Source organism: Anser cygnoides, chromosome 5, assembly GCF_040182565.1.
Source record: "Anser cygnoides isolate HZ-2024a breed goose chromosome 5, Taihu_goose_T2T_genome, whole genome shotgun sequence".
In the NCBI taxonomy this organism is placed as follows: domain Eukaryota; kingdom Metazoa; phylum Chordata; class Aves; order Anseriformes; family Anatidae; genus Anser; species Anser cygnoides.
In genome coordinates, this window is record NC_089877.1 from 18,770,023 (window position 1) to 18,787,071 (window position 17,049).

Below are 17,049 nucleotides of genomic sequence, written 5' to 3' on the forward strand. Positions count from 1 at the left end.
ATTTACATATTGTTTGCTTGCAGAATTGTTTTCTAAGAGATAAATATTTGCAAGGAGATCAGTGTGCCACTCTGCCAAACAGATCTTGATAAGAACTGCTGTGATCTATCTTATCAAAACATAATCTGTGCACAAAAGGACCTTACCAACAGCTCTTCTTCTCCTTTAGGAATGCAAGCTGTTTTTATTGGTAATAAATATAGTATCTTTCTACTGGACACAAAAACAATCCTTTACTGGTGAAATATACTATCAAAGAAACAAACAAGTGAAACAGCATACAGTGGGATGAAATGCATAAACTCTTCCAGGTTCAAATCTATTGTGTTAGAATATTCTTTATGGTAACAGTCATTTAGCATGTACGTAATACAAGTTACATCTGATACCATTTCCAAGTGAAGGAAGAACAAGCCCTTCAGACTTCGTGGGTAAAAATCTGATGCTGGAGTTTGGGCTTCAAGTTTTGTCGTGTGGCCCAAGCTGATGTGGTGGTCTGGGGTAAACTGGGATCTGTCTTCACACTTCATTTTCCTGGCTCCAGGATGCAAGTGATCATGACCCGCCTGTGCTACAACATGGAATATGGCTGTGGTCACCAAGGGTCTCGTCAGCCTCTGTTCCTTGTGTGGGGAGGTCACGGACAGTGGAGGGAAGGTAGCATGTCAAATACAGGAGACTGCAAAGAGTGTCTTCTGCCAAACTAGATCTGGACAGATACTACTGCATCTTTTTGAGCTTAAAAAGTGGAAGTGAGATGACTTCAATCACCCCTTGGTTGCTTCTGGTCCTCCCGGCATGTCACCACAGCTCCTGGGATGGAAGCATTATTTTTTCTTTGTTCCAGTAATGACATTTTAAAAAAGGAACACGGATTCTGAGCTTTTGCTATGCTAATGGCATATTGCCATTTTTTTCAAGTGAGGGATTCTGGAGTACTTTGAGTCTTCTGTAAATGCATGCAATGAACTGTTTGGGGCCCATGTGAATAAAATAGTTATTTTTTTGTAAGTAAAAGGTGCCTTGGTTTTTGGGTGTACTGTTTGTCAGATGAGAGCATTGCCCATAACTGTAATGCTGAGAAGGTTTGTTTCAGCAGCAAGAATTTGTAGAAAAAGAGGGAGAAAGAGAGAATGTGTTCTAAGTCCCTACAAAAATTTGGGAAATCTGTACCCCTGTAAGAACTAAAAACCACACCTCAGCCAAATAGCTTGGATAAGGCAGTAGTTTCATTAGTTCTGTGTATCTGCTTCCTTATCTGTTGAAGATTTCTGTTCTTTTTTTCTTTAATTTTTACTGATGAAATGTTTTGCACATTGGGAGAAAATGTGTTGAACTGATTGTGAGTTGCTTTTTTTTAAAGCTATCTTAACCAGTGCCTTTGAAGTTTGCAGCAGTGCTCAAGTTCAAATGTCTCCTGTTTCCTTTTGGAAGGTTTGAAGGATTTGGGAAGGTGAACAAGCAGATCTATAATTAAAGAACAGTTGATGGTAACTGTCCTCCTTTGTTAGCATTCTCAAGCCACCTCCAAATTTAGACAGTTAAAGAGAACTCTATCCTGTTTTAGTTCTGCAATAGTTTAGATGCCACCGATGCATAGCAGAAGACTTTCTGAAATCCAGGGTGCATCCCCTTTCTGACCACAAAAACAAGCTCAGAGTCTTCACTTCACACATTAAAGAAAAGGCTGTGTTTTCCTACAGTAACAATCCCAAATGCTGTAGGATCTTTACTGCATTCTGAACTGTTTGGATTTGAAGAATAGTGATTTATCTGTGAGTAGAATTTAGAGATATGCTGATGCTAATGAAAAAAAAAAAAAAGAATTAAGAAGGAAGCTAGGAGGCTATTGATCATTTAGAACCAAGGAAAGGACTGCTTGTGCATGAGTGTCCTGCAATGTCCTGCGTAAATCAGATGGTAGTGAGATAATAAACTTTAACAGATTGGCTATGGGACACATCTCCCCAGATTTACTTTTTACAGTTCAACTATTTAATGCAATTTCAGACATCTTCACAAATTTACTTTTTACAGTTCAACTGCTTAATGCAATTTCAAGTTCAGATACTCAGGTTTGTGAGCCAGTTAAATCTCTTCAGGTGTAATGAGGAGAGTGTAATTATGATGTGCTGGATGACTTCAAAGAAGCTTTGTGATAGACTTTTAAAAGAAACAGTCACCAGAGAGATGAGTGGGTCGCCCAGCTTTTCAACAGAGAACTGACTCTAGAGGGCTACATCTGTAGTGCTCAACTATGGCAGGAGCACCCTGAAGGCCTGGTGCGGCTGGGATCATGCACCCCTTGGAGAACCAGAGCTGAGAGCTCCCCATACGCTGGCACCTTTCTAAAATCATGAAAACAGAACAAAAGACTAGGAAAGTATGGCTCAGCCAAGTGCCTGACACTGGTGTCAACTACAAGAAAGGTGTTAGCTACACCTTTTTACATTCCCACTAGAAGTCACACAAACGTTACTTTATGCCGCCAGAAATGAGGTAGTCTGAAAGAAGCCTGCAGACAACCTGAGGCAGTAGCACTAGAAGTTAGGTGACATACATTACTCGGTATGGAATAGTTATGGTATGATAGTATATGCTTGGTTTACACTGCTCAGACAATGGAGTCTCCCAGGCATGTGTTGCTCAGACCATGAAACCAACTGAAAATTATCCTTAAATCCTTAGACATTTTTTCATGGCAACATGGGTCTAAAACTACAGCAGCAGAAACTGTGTTTATTTGTGTCCCATAGTCTGTCTGCTCAGAGGATCTGTTAGCCATATTCAGTAGGGCATATGGAAAGAAAACCCTCTGGATCAGATTAACCATTTCTTTCCCCAGTTCTGAATGATGAGCTCATTGCATCTCCAGTGCTTTGCTGTTCATGCATTTCAAAAATAGCCATAGGAAATTGAGCTGTTCCCAGATCTTCCCAGAGGGGGTCTAGGATTCTTCATTACTGAGATTTTCCCTTAAAAAAAAAAAAAATCCTAATATAAATGGGTCAAGGTGATCCCATTTTTTTCCCCTTCTTAGCGAACTCAGTCCAATGGTTTCTGACCAGGGTCAACTCTTTACTCCTTAGTTCTTCATAAGGGATGTGTCCAGGCTCATGGCTGCTTGTTGTGTATCTCCAAGGGGCTGCAACAAACCCACAAAAAAACACTTCTGAAACCTCATCTGTGGGCAAATGTAAGGCTTCAGCTGCTGGAGAGAAAGGCAGCAGGGTCTGAACTCAGGGCCTGTGTTTGATTGTGTAGCCTTCTGGGTTTGTCACTATGCAAAGAGATCCTGGGGCAAGACAAAAAAGAGGTGGAGTCTGATCAGGTTAAATACTTCCTTGGGAAAAAAGGAAGAAGACTAGTCTAACTTTCCTTTAATGCCTTTTTCTAAAGGATTAGGATGGACTCTGCCCCATATCTCAGTACAAGGTAAGATTACTTTAATGTAAACTTAATACTGCTTTCTGTTTTGAACTCTAACAAACATTGGCTTCTCTACAAAGAACAAAAACTAAGAAAGCTTTTTTGATAATAGATCCACATGAAAACATTTGTGGTTTTTGCAATGACATTGTTCTATCTCATGGGACAGGCCAAACACTCCACGTAACTTCTTTTCAACAGAAAAATTCTGCATTTTTAATGATTTTTTCATCATGCCTCTAGTGGGATGAAAAAATCCAAATTCATAAAACAAAGAATTCTTATTAAAAATATATATATATATATATAATAATTCAATTTATAAGCTGCATGTGTAGAATAATCCTGCATTTGAATATTGGAACAAGGTTCCCATTTTAAAGGTGAGTTAGAACGGTAGGCAAAAGTATGCTTTCCTACTAGGTTTTGGAGCAAATCTAGGTTATGGCCAATGTAAAGAACATGTATAGCTAAACAAAGTAAGAAATATATTTTTAGAAAATAGTGAAATATTTGGTCAAAAAGCTGTGGAAAGACCGAAGGACACTTTGTGCCTCTTCTCTATGCAATTTTGACAAACCAGACTCAGACAAGAAACATGGACAGACTGAAATACAAACGGAGAAGGTTAAGAAAAGTACCTTTACACCTTGAGCTGATGTTGTGGTGCTGCTGCCTCCGTGAAATTCGTAGAGAAAATGGATGAAAAGTAGAGAAAATGGATGAAAAGTAAAGAAAATTCCTGCACATACTTCCAGGAATAAAGCACTGTGACTGAGACTCATAAAATGCATTTTTACACACCATTGACAACATTTACTTGCAGATGTGATACTTCAAGTTCACTTAATTTTGAAACAAACTCATATTCTTTTTTTTTTTTTCATTTGGTTTAACTGTTTGTGATGGCAAGCCAGTAAAATGTTTTAACAGTTTACTTTGGTGACATGTATATTTGAACTTAAAGACCCCACCAGAAGATGAGTTCATGTTATGCAAGACAACAAGGAGATGCACAGTGTTTGTAGGAAAGCTCTTGGCTCATCTGATAGCAACCACTAAGCTATCATGGCAGCCACCTTGGGCAAGAGCCCTGGGCACAATCCTGCCGCCGGCAGAGGGAGCAGGAGCTGGCAGAGCTCTGTGCACGCCTCACACATGGTGGTGGGGAACCAAAATAAACTGCATGCAAGGCCAGGAAACAGGCTAATGTCATCCTCAGCAGGAATCGTGACTTTGCAAGAGTATGTGCAATAGAAACTGGTATTGCATTTCAGGAACTTGGCTCAACTCTCCAACCCTGTTGTACTTGAGCTGCTGTTCCACACTGGTGCTTGTGAAAAGCAGGATTTTCAATTAATTATGTATTTCAGAGAGGAGTAATGGCCAGTTTTCTTGCTCTTGCAAAGATATAAACCTGCACAAAGCTCCAGGAGCTCTGTGATATCTCTTCCTCTTTTTCAAGAGAAGTATTTAAAGTGAGGTTTTTCCCTTTTTGAATAATTTTATGCAAACTTTTGTATTTCTTCAGTACCATTATGAGAGTAAAAATGGTTTTGTATTCACCATATTAACTGCAAATTGATTTAATGAGTCCAGTTACTGAATCTGAGTAACTACGGTTTTGAACAACTGAGATACTTTTCACTGTAAGCAATAAATACCAGGGATAGAACTGTGTTATAGGAAGCAGAGACTATGACTGAGCTTTGGATAATCAAGATTCTAGGTTGTATCATGTGTATCATGTGTACTTTGGCAGCAGCTGATTCCTATAGAAATAAAAAAAGTAAGAACATGTGCAAACTGCAGTATGACACTACTGACACTATACTGACACTACCACTGTGACCTCGTCAACGGCTTCAAGGTTATCATCAGGAGAGTCTTCAGCTTTTTTTTTTTTTTGCTTTTTTTTTTTTTTTGCCTGGTTGCATGTGAGTTGCTAAGATTTATTACAATCATTGCAAGAGAACACCTGCTAAATGTCAAAAGATTCCTGGGAAACTTCAAGTGTTTTGTTAAGGCAAAACTACACCTTTTACACCACCTTCAGGAATTTAGCTCTGTGGGCTACAGCCTATTTTTCGTTATTTGTACATGCTTGAAAGCAGAAACATAACCACAAGTTATATGCAGAAAGATATTTGTTCTCTGGACAATTTCTAAGAAGATACAAGTTTTGGTTCTTGGGACTGCTGGTACATATCATACCCTATGTTAGCGCCAGATCCTTGTCTGAGGTCAATTGGCATTGCTCTACTGGCTTTGGTGAAGCTCTGAGGATTCACAACATTCAGCACTTAATCAGATGGCTCAGCACTGTCTGAAAGTATCAGGAAGAATTAAATTTAAACTTGTGAAACTTATCTTAAACTCTTCAAACATGGAATAATAATGTTCAAATTTCAAGAGGGTTTCGCTTAAATTTGCCATACGTCTCCTTTGGCTGTGTTGCAGTGTTTCTCCCCTACATCATCGTTTTATTTTCAGCTCAGCAATTCTCTTTTCTTTGAGCGATGAAACACTGCCTGCTTTTCAAGACTAATATATGGCCCCTGAGTGAAGGCAAGGCTGTGATTCAAATCAAGAGTTCTGTTGACATTATAATCCTTTGGAGCACAGCTGGAGCATTTCATGAACGGTAGCAAAGACCCTCCATTGATTTACTGCCTTGGTATTCAATCAGGAGTCCATGTTCTGTGTCGTTAGCTGCAACATACAAAAAATAACTCGGTGAACTTCTAATTACAGCATTTAGCTTCTTGCCTATCTTGTAAGAGAAGATTTGTGCTATATATGAGATGCTGCTGCTTTTATGGATTCTCCCCTATTTTTATAGCAATAGGGCTTCAGGTTCTAAGAAGGTCCTCTGGGCTATAAATGGGCTATAATACACCAAAGTTTCTCTCTGACTCTTCCAAGCAGACAACTGAGCAGGCAGTGGCAGGAATTTTCATGCTTCTTCCCAAGCCTCTGCACCTTTTCTTTGTATTCCCAGTTTGCATCAACTTTACCTAGCCATAGCCACCCTCCAGGCACAAAAAAATCCTCGCTGTTCCCATGAGAGCTGCAAAGGGGACCCTCAGCTCCACTCTCCACAGCATGCACGAGAGCAATTTCGAAGCCGTGCTCTTTCTCGTCTCGCCCCTCGTTCCCAGTGAGAGAGCATGCATGCTGCCAGCCCCCACCAACCTGAAGATGAGAGTTCCCTAGATTGTTTCCAGCTTGCAGCGCGAGCCCCGCTGAACGAATAGCACTTACAGTATTTTGGGGTAGTGACTCACAAGAAAGTCATGAGTGCCCCCTTAAGAGGCTGTCTGAAGCCCCTGGTAAGAAGTGTTTTGTTTTTCCTGTTTTCGTTGTCCAGGCTGCCTGCAGATATTTCCACAAGTCTCGAACACATTTTTCTCAATTCACTGCCCAAGAAGCAAGATGCACCCTAAAAGGCAATAGCGCAGAGACACAGATCCCAGACTGACACCATTCCTGGTTTCGATCACCCCTGTAGAAATGGTCAGAACATATGGGCATTCTGGTCATCACAGCGGGTACCAAAGTGCCACCCAGAGCCAAAGCCAGTGATGTTCCTGAATGCCTTTCACCTGTGTACGTCCCTGCCAATTCTAATTGTAATTCAGGCAGCTGAACTGCCTGGGAATTCTAGGATTTCTTGGCAGACCCACTATCAAGTATGTCAGTCATATTTTCACCTTCAGAATCTTTACTGACCCTCTCAAAAATAACATGAAGTAGTCAGGGATTATTACCACAGACACTTGTGTCTGACAGCTTTGAGGTTTAATGACTTGATCAAGAGCGGAGAAAAGTTGGTGTCAAAGCAGGGTCTGGATTCAAGAGCTCCTGGGCTCCAAAAAGCCATAAGATTCTGAAGTATTGAGTGTTATATTCAGACTGAAAGACAGCTATGAAAAGGAAAAAATGGCTTATGTGCATTTATTTGTCTGAACATGAGGCAGGAGATACAGTGCATTAACAGAAAGTGGTGCCTGCCTATCTTTTTCATCCCCAACATTTATTCTGCAGATGCCCTCATGGTGGTTCAAGCCCTAGTAGTGTCTGTCTTTACAGATTTCCTTCTCTTGCTCAGCCAGAGCTTCAGCTGCTCAGAGCTCTGCTAAAGCCACTCTGTGCTCAGAGGGCAGCAGTCAAGCCCTGCACTGGTGCCTGTTGGGGCATCCCAACCCCAGGGCACAAACCTTTCTGAATAATTCTTCATAGGGTCCATCACTCTTTGATTTGGCCTACAGTATTAGTAATTTTTAACTATACTACAATTGCTCAGATTTGTAACAATACAGAGATAGCATTGCATAAGGAAGATCGGTTGTAATATCTCACTTCCAGAACAACATAAAGCTTTCCAGTCCACATACAGTTAAAGACAAAGTGTAAGTCCTGCAGAAGTTGAATAATACTATAAAAATAAGCCAGCCATGAAATGTGTCTATTATTGCTGCTTTGAATGTATTTCTTAATGTTTTTCTTGTCAAACAAATAACGTACTCCTTTTTTCTTGGAGCCCTGACTGTAACGTAGTGAAAATCAGTTGTGGGGAGGTGGGGAAGAACACTGATTCAATCAGTGCAGGATCTGACTTTAGTGAAATAATGTCATGTAAAATAATGAGAGCGTAAGGTTTATGACTGCTTATTTGGTGGGGCTGGGGTTATCCAATGGGAGAAATACTACCAAAGTCCAGTGAGATATGGTTACCAGGCAGGAATCCTGGGAGATTCTGTTACCACACAGGAATCCCACGAGACAGTATTATCAAGCAGGAATCTGTAGTATTCAGTTCACCACAAGGCAGTAATATTAGATTTTTAGAATTAAATCCTGTGGTATCTTGTTTTATAAGACCTGGCACACAAGGAAAAGAGAAAAATGCAATGGAAGAAAGATGTTTCTCTGGAATCTGAACTGGAAGCCCTAATTGTTATACCTATTCCTAGCAGATATAAAACATCACAGATCTCCTCATGATCATTTTATTAAACATGGTATCAATCACTGATTAGTGATTTATTTCTTTTTTAATTTAAAACATTGTTACAAATACAGGTCTGTTCACTAAAATGTCAAAGCATGAATGCTATTGTGGCTGTTTTTTGATTGGTGTGACTTCTGAATTTTCTAATTTATAATGGGTTTTGCTTTTATCATAACTAGTACTACTTTATAAATGTGTAATATATGAGAATTAATAAAACAATATGTATTTTTTCTCATTATCTTTTTGTAGTACCTGTAACACTGTTATATTTGGCAAGATGCGGCTGGAGATTTGCTTCAAGAGTACCTAATTTAATCTCAACCTCTCTCTGGAGATTGGCTACTACACCTGTAAGATTGAGAGCCTTTTGCTAGAGATGGACTAAAGCTGTGCGAGCCTGAAGGAGGAAACAAAGGCTTGCTATTCCCATTCGGTCACAACAGGTAAGTCTGAATGCTCATCTTCTTTTAATTGCAGCATTTTGCCTACTTGTATCATGATACAGCTTTATCAGTGTTTAATCAGATAAACCCTGATCAAGGACAAAGTCCCCTTAGCATGGAAAGAGTTTAGCATGAAGAGTAATGGACAGATCAATTTTGTGATTAACCTGAACAAAAGCTGAGTATGCATTAAATTAGAACCCAGTACTAGGTTCGAGATCTACTTTTAATTCATCAGTACTTCTAACTAGATCTGGTCAGGCACAAATCTGTGTTGCAGCTGTGCTTTGGAGTAGGTCAAAAACTCCCACAGCCCACACCTCCATGCAAGCAGAGTCAGTAACCTGCCAGAACAAACCATCCCTCCAAAGTTTATCTTACTGAAGAGGGAGACAAGAAAACCAAGGACTTTAGGTGAGAAGCTAGATAGGAGAGGTGGAAAACCAAGCAGTGTTGAAAAGATCACTGATAATCCATGCTGGGAAATTTAAAAGGTCAATCATTGAGGTGCCAAGCACATGCACAAGGATCAAGGGAATGCAGTGGCCCCACAGATGTCATGGCTGCTTGGATGCAGCCCCCTGTGGGATGCACAGCCATCCTTCCAAGAGCCACGTCCTTCTGGCTACGCTGACAATGAAGGTGTTACCTGTGGGACAGCGTCAGGTATTCCCAGTGCTTTTCAAAGCTGCGGAAGGACTTGTCTCTGGTATTCAGATGTGATTACAGCAAGCTGAAGAAGAAGAAAAGGAGGTGACAGGAAGGAATATAAAACTCAAGAGGCATTAGCCTGTTTGCGGTGTTTGAGGAGACGTTTGCTTGAGTGCTTGTGAACAAGAAAACAGGCACAGCTGAATAGCAGGCTTAAGAAAAGTCAGTTTAGCTTCAGAAGAGGGTGTACATATACTGATCAGATCTTAACCCTAAAAGACATAATCAAACAATGGTGTGAGCATGGAAGATGTCTGAATGTGCTAAGTGGACCATCAGAAAACATAACACCTATAGCAGGGATATTGGTGACACAGAGCTGCTAGAAAGATTACAGAGAGAGATTACTGGTAATGGCATATGGAAGTTACTGAACCCACACATTGGAGAGATGCAGATCACAACCACAGTGCTTTTGTGATAAGGATTTCAACTCGGTAGGTAATGGTTTGGGACCATTAGCTCACATACCGTGGCCTACCCAGCAGCCCTCAGGTGCTAATGGCTTGCAGTCCGGGTAGCAGCAGGGCTGCAGCACCAGCAGTCCTGGGACAGCTGAGTCCCTGGGGTCTCCGTGGGCACTGCGGACTCCAAACACCTCTGCATGCACCTCTTTTGCACAGTGCATGACACGTGTCCCTGTGCAGGAGGCTATGAAAATACATTTCAAGGGAAACATCATTCGCAAGAGAACTGTGCATTGACATTAATTCTTCGTGCACAGTGGCTGATTTCACATGCTGCTACAAGAAGGAAAAAAGTCAAATGACCGCCTTGGAAGGATTAACAATGTTAGTATGTTTAACATCAACCTAAAAGCCAGGCCAATGATTTGTGGACCTCTCAAGACTGAAGGTGTCAGAGAAATCTCATCTGTGAGAAACAACTGACTTTTCACAAAGTTTGTTTCCTCCTGCTTAGTTAAATGCAATTCTCTTAATACAATGTCCTTCTAAAAACTCTTTTTTGTATTGCAAAGAAATCACTCTCATCTTCACTTGTTTCCATAGTCTTGCAGAAATACACTCTTCTTTGTTGTTCTCCCCATCAGAATCTCCTGTGCTTACCTGTACAAATGAGCATGCAAGGTATATTTTCAAAAAACTGGCGTGGGAGCCACTTGCTTCAGTGTCAGGGTGGTATTTTTGCAGACTGACTTGCTGAAGTCAGGTGGAGTCACAAAGCAGCCTATGCGGCAAGTCACAAGATTGAGACTTAGAGCAGAAATCTGGTCATGAATTTGGTTTGGGATTTATTGCTCAGCAACTTGGAGCACAGCTAGTCAACAGCTGGCTCTCTAGCCAAAACACACCAGCAAACAGAGAAAAATTGTCATGGTAACAGTGTTACAGTGCATATTGCAATGGCACTCTGGTCTACTAAGGGAATTCCTAAGTGGTACCACAGTAAAAATTATGACTAATAATAACCAGTAATAGTAACCATTGCTAACACTAATAATAGCAATAATTATATTTATAGTATAACAACAGCTAGATATATATGGCTAGTATTTGGTGATTCCAAATTGCTGTTTAAACATGTCTGCTCCTCCAACAGTATAGAGTTAGTCCACGAGCAAAGGTGTTGATTATATTCCACTTTGCAGCTTAAGGAACTGTCTTTCCTTTATCCATAATCATCGCAGAAGCTTAAATAAAATATAATAACTTGTACCTTTGTCATAAATGAGAATGGATTTGGTGAAAACTAAAACAAAGGAAGGCCATCTCACCACAACATGAAGCAAATGTCGATTTAAGGCAACTCCTTTTCCTAGCCTCCATGCACCCACCCTTTAACCACTTTATCTTGGACTGGCTACTCGTTCCTGACATAAGTGGTTTTTAGACTATACTATGAACCTCAAAAACTTCTTAAAATCTTTCTCTTTTCTGGGAATTTATCATTGCCCTATCCCAGTTCCCATTGGAACAAAAGAGGGGGAAGTGCTGAATCCCCTGAAAGCACATTGCCACCATCATCGATTCATGATCCAATGTATTTGGGAGCTAACTTTGCAGCCTGTGTTCATGTTGAGTTGAAGGCACCATGAAGCATGAGAATGGCTTGCAAATCATTCCTCAGGCCTGGTAAAAAAATAATGGCAATTTGCTTCTGTTAAATAGTAAACTACGACAGCATACAAGGTTTGTTGCTGTAATTCTGGATTATGATTGCACTTGCACCAAAACTGCTAGAGAATGGAGATTTGGGGTAGTTTTTTTATGTTTCATAATTTTCCTGTTGCAGTTTGGATAAATTACTGTGATGATGGGAGTGGAGAACAGACAGACAGATGATGACATAGGGAAACTTCTTAAGCTCTGTAGAAATCTAACATAGAAAAACACTTGCCAGCTTGATTCTTCTCACTACTCTCCCTTGCCCTTTCAGTGGTCCTGGGTAAACCCTTTCCTCAGTCAGTGTGAGAAAGAGCTGGAGAGTTTAGATGGAAAAGAACAGAGGAGCTCTGACGGTATGTACAATAGATCCCCCAGCTGCAGCATATTCACTGTGGATGGTACTGCTTAGCTCTTCAAATACTGATTGCAAAAAAAGTCAGTGTCACCAAAAATAACATTCTTACTAAACCATTTTAGCAGTGGTTCAGTGGGGATCTCCAGGCTAACAAACAGGATAGCTCCAAGGTCTCCCTAGCTCTTGCTCCTTGTCATATCTTCCAGTCATTGGCCAATGTGATTTTGCTGGGGTCATAGTTCAGCACTCCACCAAAAAGGCTACCAAGCCAGGTTTTGATCTACCCGCTTTATGTAGGATAGAGTCAGCACCAACAAAGACATTCTTTCCATGGGCTACCTTGGTTGACAGGATCTACGGGACTTGTCTCACCCCTCCCAGGGTGGCTCTGTTACAGCGTGGTGCTCCAGAGTCCCCATCAGCCCTGGCATAATGTCTTGACCATCTTCAGCTCTCCTTCTTCTGTGGCCACTCTTCTTGTATGAGACAAGACACGTTCTGCCCCACTCTCTTCTTGCAACCACTATATAAATAGATGCCAACTGGTGTTGGAAAAAAAAAAAAATCGACCTGACTGCAGTAATTTGAAGTTACAACTATCAAAAATACTATCAAAAATAGCAGCTGCCTAAGCTTTTTGGGAGACAAGTCAGTCAGCAACTTATTGTGTTTTCTGTTTTTTCCTTTTTGTGGTTTGATTGTAACTGAAGTCTTAGACTGATTTTTGTCAGAAAAGTAATAATGGGAATGATAATAATAATAACATATACAGTGTTGTAGACAATAGGGATGGCATTTTACTATTGTATCATCATTAAGCTCATTTGTTTTCCCATGCAATAAACAGTCAAAAAGACTCCAGTGCTTTTTATTTTTCTGAGTTTCTGCATTTGAGCTTCAGGTGATGACTAGCCTCTCTGTATGCTGGTCCAACAATTGTCATGAAACATAAATTTGCAAATTAAAAAGTGGAAGGAGTGAGGAGAAGAACCCGGATTAATTTTGAAAGGAATGTTTTAAATGACAGAATCCTTTCTCAACCAAATACTTTTATCCAAATTTATTTTTTATCCCATGAAATCAAATAGATTTTCTGAAAACCTCAAATCATTTTATAACACATCATTCATACATGATGAAATGTTGTGAATGTAGCCGGAAATTTACGTTATTCCTACCTCACATGTGCTTCACGGTTCCAGAGCAATGCCAAAAGGCCATGGATGTACTGAAATGAGCCCCCCTGATTTTTCCTGGTCCTTTACATACAGAAAAAATTTCACGCAGCTTTTCCCATGTGGGTCAACAGGAGCTCTGCTGTATTCCTTTTGTGGTGGAAGGCGTGCTTCAGTGGTTATTATAAGACTGTAAGACTTTGGGGTTCACAGGGCTTTTTCTGGCCATGTCTCTGACTGAGTGGAATATTTTGTGACTGTATATAGCACGTGGCAAATAGCATAGCAGTGACTGCACAGCACTGTCTGAATTCCCTGGGCAGGGAGTTTTCTCTTCGTTATGTATCATTCCCATCCCACTGTTCTGATTCCAACAGCTCACATGCACATCCTCCATTCCCATTAACACCAATAACAGTGTACATGGAGATTCAGATCAAAATAATCATTCTGAATGATTGTGCACTGAACATAAAGACAATATCTCTAGTAGGGACCAGACTTCCTTTAGGCTCAGTTTCTTTTATTTTTTCCCAGTGACTCAGGAAGTTACATGGAAATAAGTGAGAAAAAAAATGTAGTTCAGTGTTTTCCGTGCAGTAACTTACCCAGTATTCCAACTGGGTCACAGTAAAGTTGAAATGTGGGACCTGTGGGGCATGTCCTCCTTGTATGTGACAGCTAACAGGTTTTAGATGATCTCAGTACTACACTCAGTGTTCACAGGACACGTATTCAGGAAGGTGAGTTGACTTGGTTACAAGTTTCTTCAAGTGAACTGATGGAGGGAATCACAGGTTAGTCCCGTGAAACTCTTAAAAATACCAAAATATTCATTATATCATTGTTTGTCTTGTTTAAGACTTTTTTCTTCTCAAGACAAGCTTTAAAATGGTCATTTCAATTCTCATTTAACTCATTCTACCTCTTTAAAAAAAAAAAAAAAAAAAGCCATGCTAAGCGAAGTGAGTTCTAAGCTGGGGATCTGTTCCTATAGAGCACATTGCCTATGTCCAAATAAAAACATATTTTTAAATGGAAGAAAAAACATAAACCAAACGTTCATTTCTGAGAGCTAAGGAGATGATGTGGCTTCATCAAACAATGACTTAGAGTCCAGTCCTGTTCCCTCTTTCACCTGTAGGAACAAAAGTAGACCCTTGTGAGAAATGTGCTCTTAGAGTAGTACTATCACATCAGCCTTCCAATAAAACAGTCTCTCTCTTTTTCATTTACTTGTGTATTTTTTTTTAAATGTATCTGTTAGTTTCTGTAATACCGATGTTACTGTAGCTCTTGTAGCTTCATTAGTGAAGTGAGAAAGATGTCGAGGAGACAGAGGTAAAATTAAAATGGTTTACTAGGATGAAGTTTCTCTGGGCCTTGAATGACAAAGAGTAAATGATTAAGTCAGCATTCATGCAATGCATTATGCCATCTCTACAGGTTTGTTGGTGGCAGGTGAATTTTCTGGGCAAGGATCGTGCACCAACACTTAGTTATGTCTTATGTGATCCAAACTTGGAGTGAAAACTGTCTCCCGTTGTAATTTAAAAGGCCTGTTATTAAGCAGCATAAAGAGAGTGAGTGATAGTTGTGTCAAAATCTAAGACAAGTCTTCTAGATATATATGATGACAGAGGACTGACATGTCTGTTGACAGATAACCTATTCTACATATTTCTGCAATATGGTTCTTAGCTGTATATCTGGCTTCTTAGCTTCTCTTTCCAAATGCCTTGAAGAGAAAGAAGCTATGTATTACCTTATTATTACTGCTTTTGCTGTCTTCAAATAATGCAGAATTTGATGGGTAACTTCCATGTTGGTTGTTTTTCTAGCTGTAGAGCTGTTATCTGTGTATACTTACGTCTTACCTTTCAAACACACCCAGTAAACAAAGCAGTTGTTTCTGGTCACACTGAGTCTCCAGACTGGTTTCATTAGAAGTAATGTAGTGCTGAACTGGGTAGTTTGTCTGAGCAAGGTGTCTGTTAAACTGTGTTTTCATAACTATTTTCAGGGCCTTTTGTGTGTCAGTGTGCAAGATAAAATTTTAGCCATTGCCAATACCAGTGGTGTTAGGAAGGAAGAGTATTTACAAAGGTTTCAGGACATCTGTGCTTCAGCCCCTTCCCCACACACTGTGCTCACATACGGGAGCACAGTGCAGTGCTCATCCAAAATAAAAGGATCCCAGGTGCATCTCCTGCTGCAGGCAATCGATGTGGTCCTGCTGGACCAGTGCATCTGTACTGTCCTCAAGGTCCAAGTTAATGTCATGGGTTCTCTACACAGTGTGCCACATGGGGAAAGCCACTTGCTTAGAACTGACTTTGAGAACCTCTACCACAGCAGTTCATCAGCCCAGTCAGACCACACAGATCTTCCACAATCTCTCTGATCTCAGTTCCCCCTCTGCCACCCCAGGCATATGTGAAGGCATCTGATCCGGTGCCATAGCGAGCAACAGGCTGGGAAAGAGGACAGTAACATCCAGCTCATGGAAGTATTCTGAGGATATGGCCACTAACTCCAGAGAGGACTCAGACCTTGCAGTGATGAGCACTGTGAAAAGTCCAAGAGTAAATAAGGAAAAGAGACATCCGTTTGTTTCACAGTTATGACACTAAAGGTCAACTGGAAAAGTTACTCTCCTACATGCTCAGAGAGGTTATGGATTGTACAGCTATGTCCATATATGTTCTGACAGATTTTAAGTGGTGCTTTGCTGGGAAGTTTTAAAATTCAGCAATACACGTCATTTGCTTACAGCAGCCAGTTTTCTTCACGTTAGCCACCGGTAGAAAATGATTCATACAAAGAGGCCACATGTTGAACAGATTCATGTAAACTAGTTCTGCTACACTCAAAGTCAGCTAAAACATTCTCACACAAAAAGTTAACTTAAGCTACTATTTCCCACAACAATAATAACAAAAATAAGCTTAACAAACACTTACCCTGATTCTCAAAACTCATTTTCTATTATGTTTCCTTTCACCAATTTTTTTTGGCAGAGTGCCAAGAAATGTATCAGCAAAAGTATGTGTGCCATAATCTGACAAAAGGAAAAACATGTATATTTTTAGTTTTAAAATGTTTATAATTTCAATAGGTGAAAAGAATACAGGACAAGGAAGAACAAAATAGCATATGCAGACATGTCAGCAATGAACATGAAAGTACATGAGTTTTAGTGTCAGAATGACCCTGCCTGGGAACTAAATTTTCTAAAAAAAGTTTTACATTAATAGCAAGAGCCCTCTATACATATTTTTCCACCTTGGTTCTTAACGGACTTCCCCACCAAACTTAGGCTCAAGTTTCATGATGCTTGAGGATGAGGGTTGTGAGGCTATGTCAAGACCCCAGGACATTATTGCCCTCAAAAATTATCTGGCTCAGCTGATGATTTTCCAGGACATTTCTTCAGAAATAAAAACTCCAGTCACACACTCCCTCCCTGTTAATAAAGCATTGAACTCACCCTTCGATATTCCCAGTCTAAGAAAGACGATATCTCTGAAGAGTCCTCAGATCCTCCACGTTCTCCACCCATCCTACCACCCCAAAGAAAAGCAGCACCTCCAGTTTCAGGAACTGACGCTAATCACAACATCAGAGAGAAATCCCACTTAGGGCTGCTAAGAATTCCTCCCTTAGCTGGTTCTTATGTCATTGGTCCCCGAAGCTCGATTTCATGACAGTTATGGTTCACACATTCAAGTAGACAGCGGGACCATAGAGGCAACTGCAGAAGATCCACCAGGAAAGAGACAAATTTCAGCCC

General features: G+C 40.4%; 1 long non-coding RNA gene across 1 annotated transcript; it reads right to left on the minus strand.

The window, feature by feature from the left end:
- Positions 1-5,320: 5,320 nt before the first annotated feature.
- On the minus strand, positions 5,321-14,196 carry LOC136790886 (uncharacterized). Its single transcript, XR_010831719.1, has 3 exons — positions 13,260-14,196; positions 9,539-9,622; positions 5,321-6,141 (listed from the first exon to the last, which is right to left on the minus strand). It is a non-coding gene; the product is annotated as an uncharacterized lncRNA (long non-coding RNA).
- Positions 14,197-17,049: the final 2,853 nt, after the last annotated feature.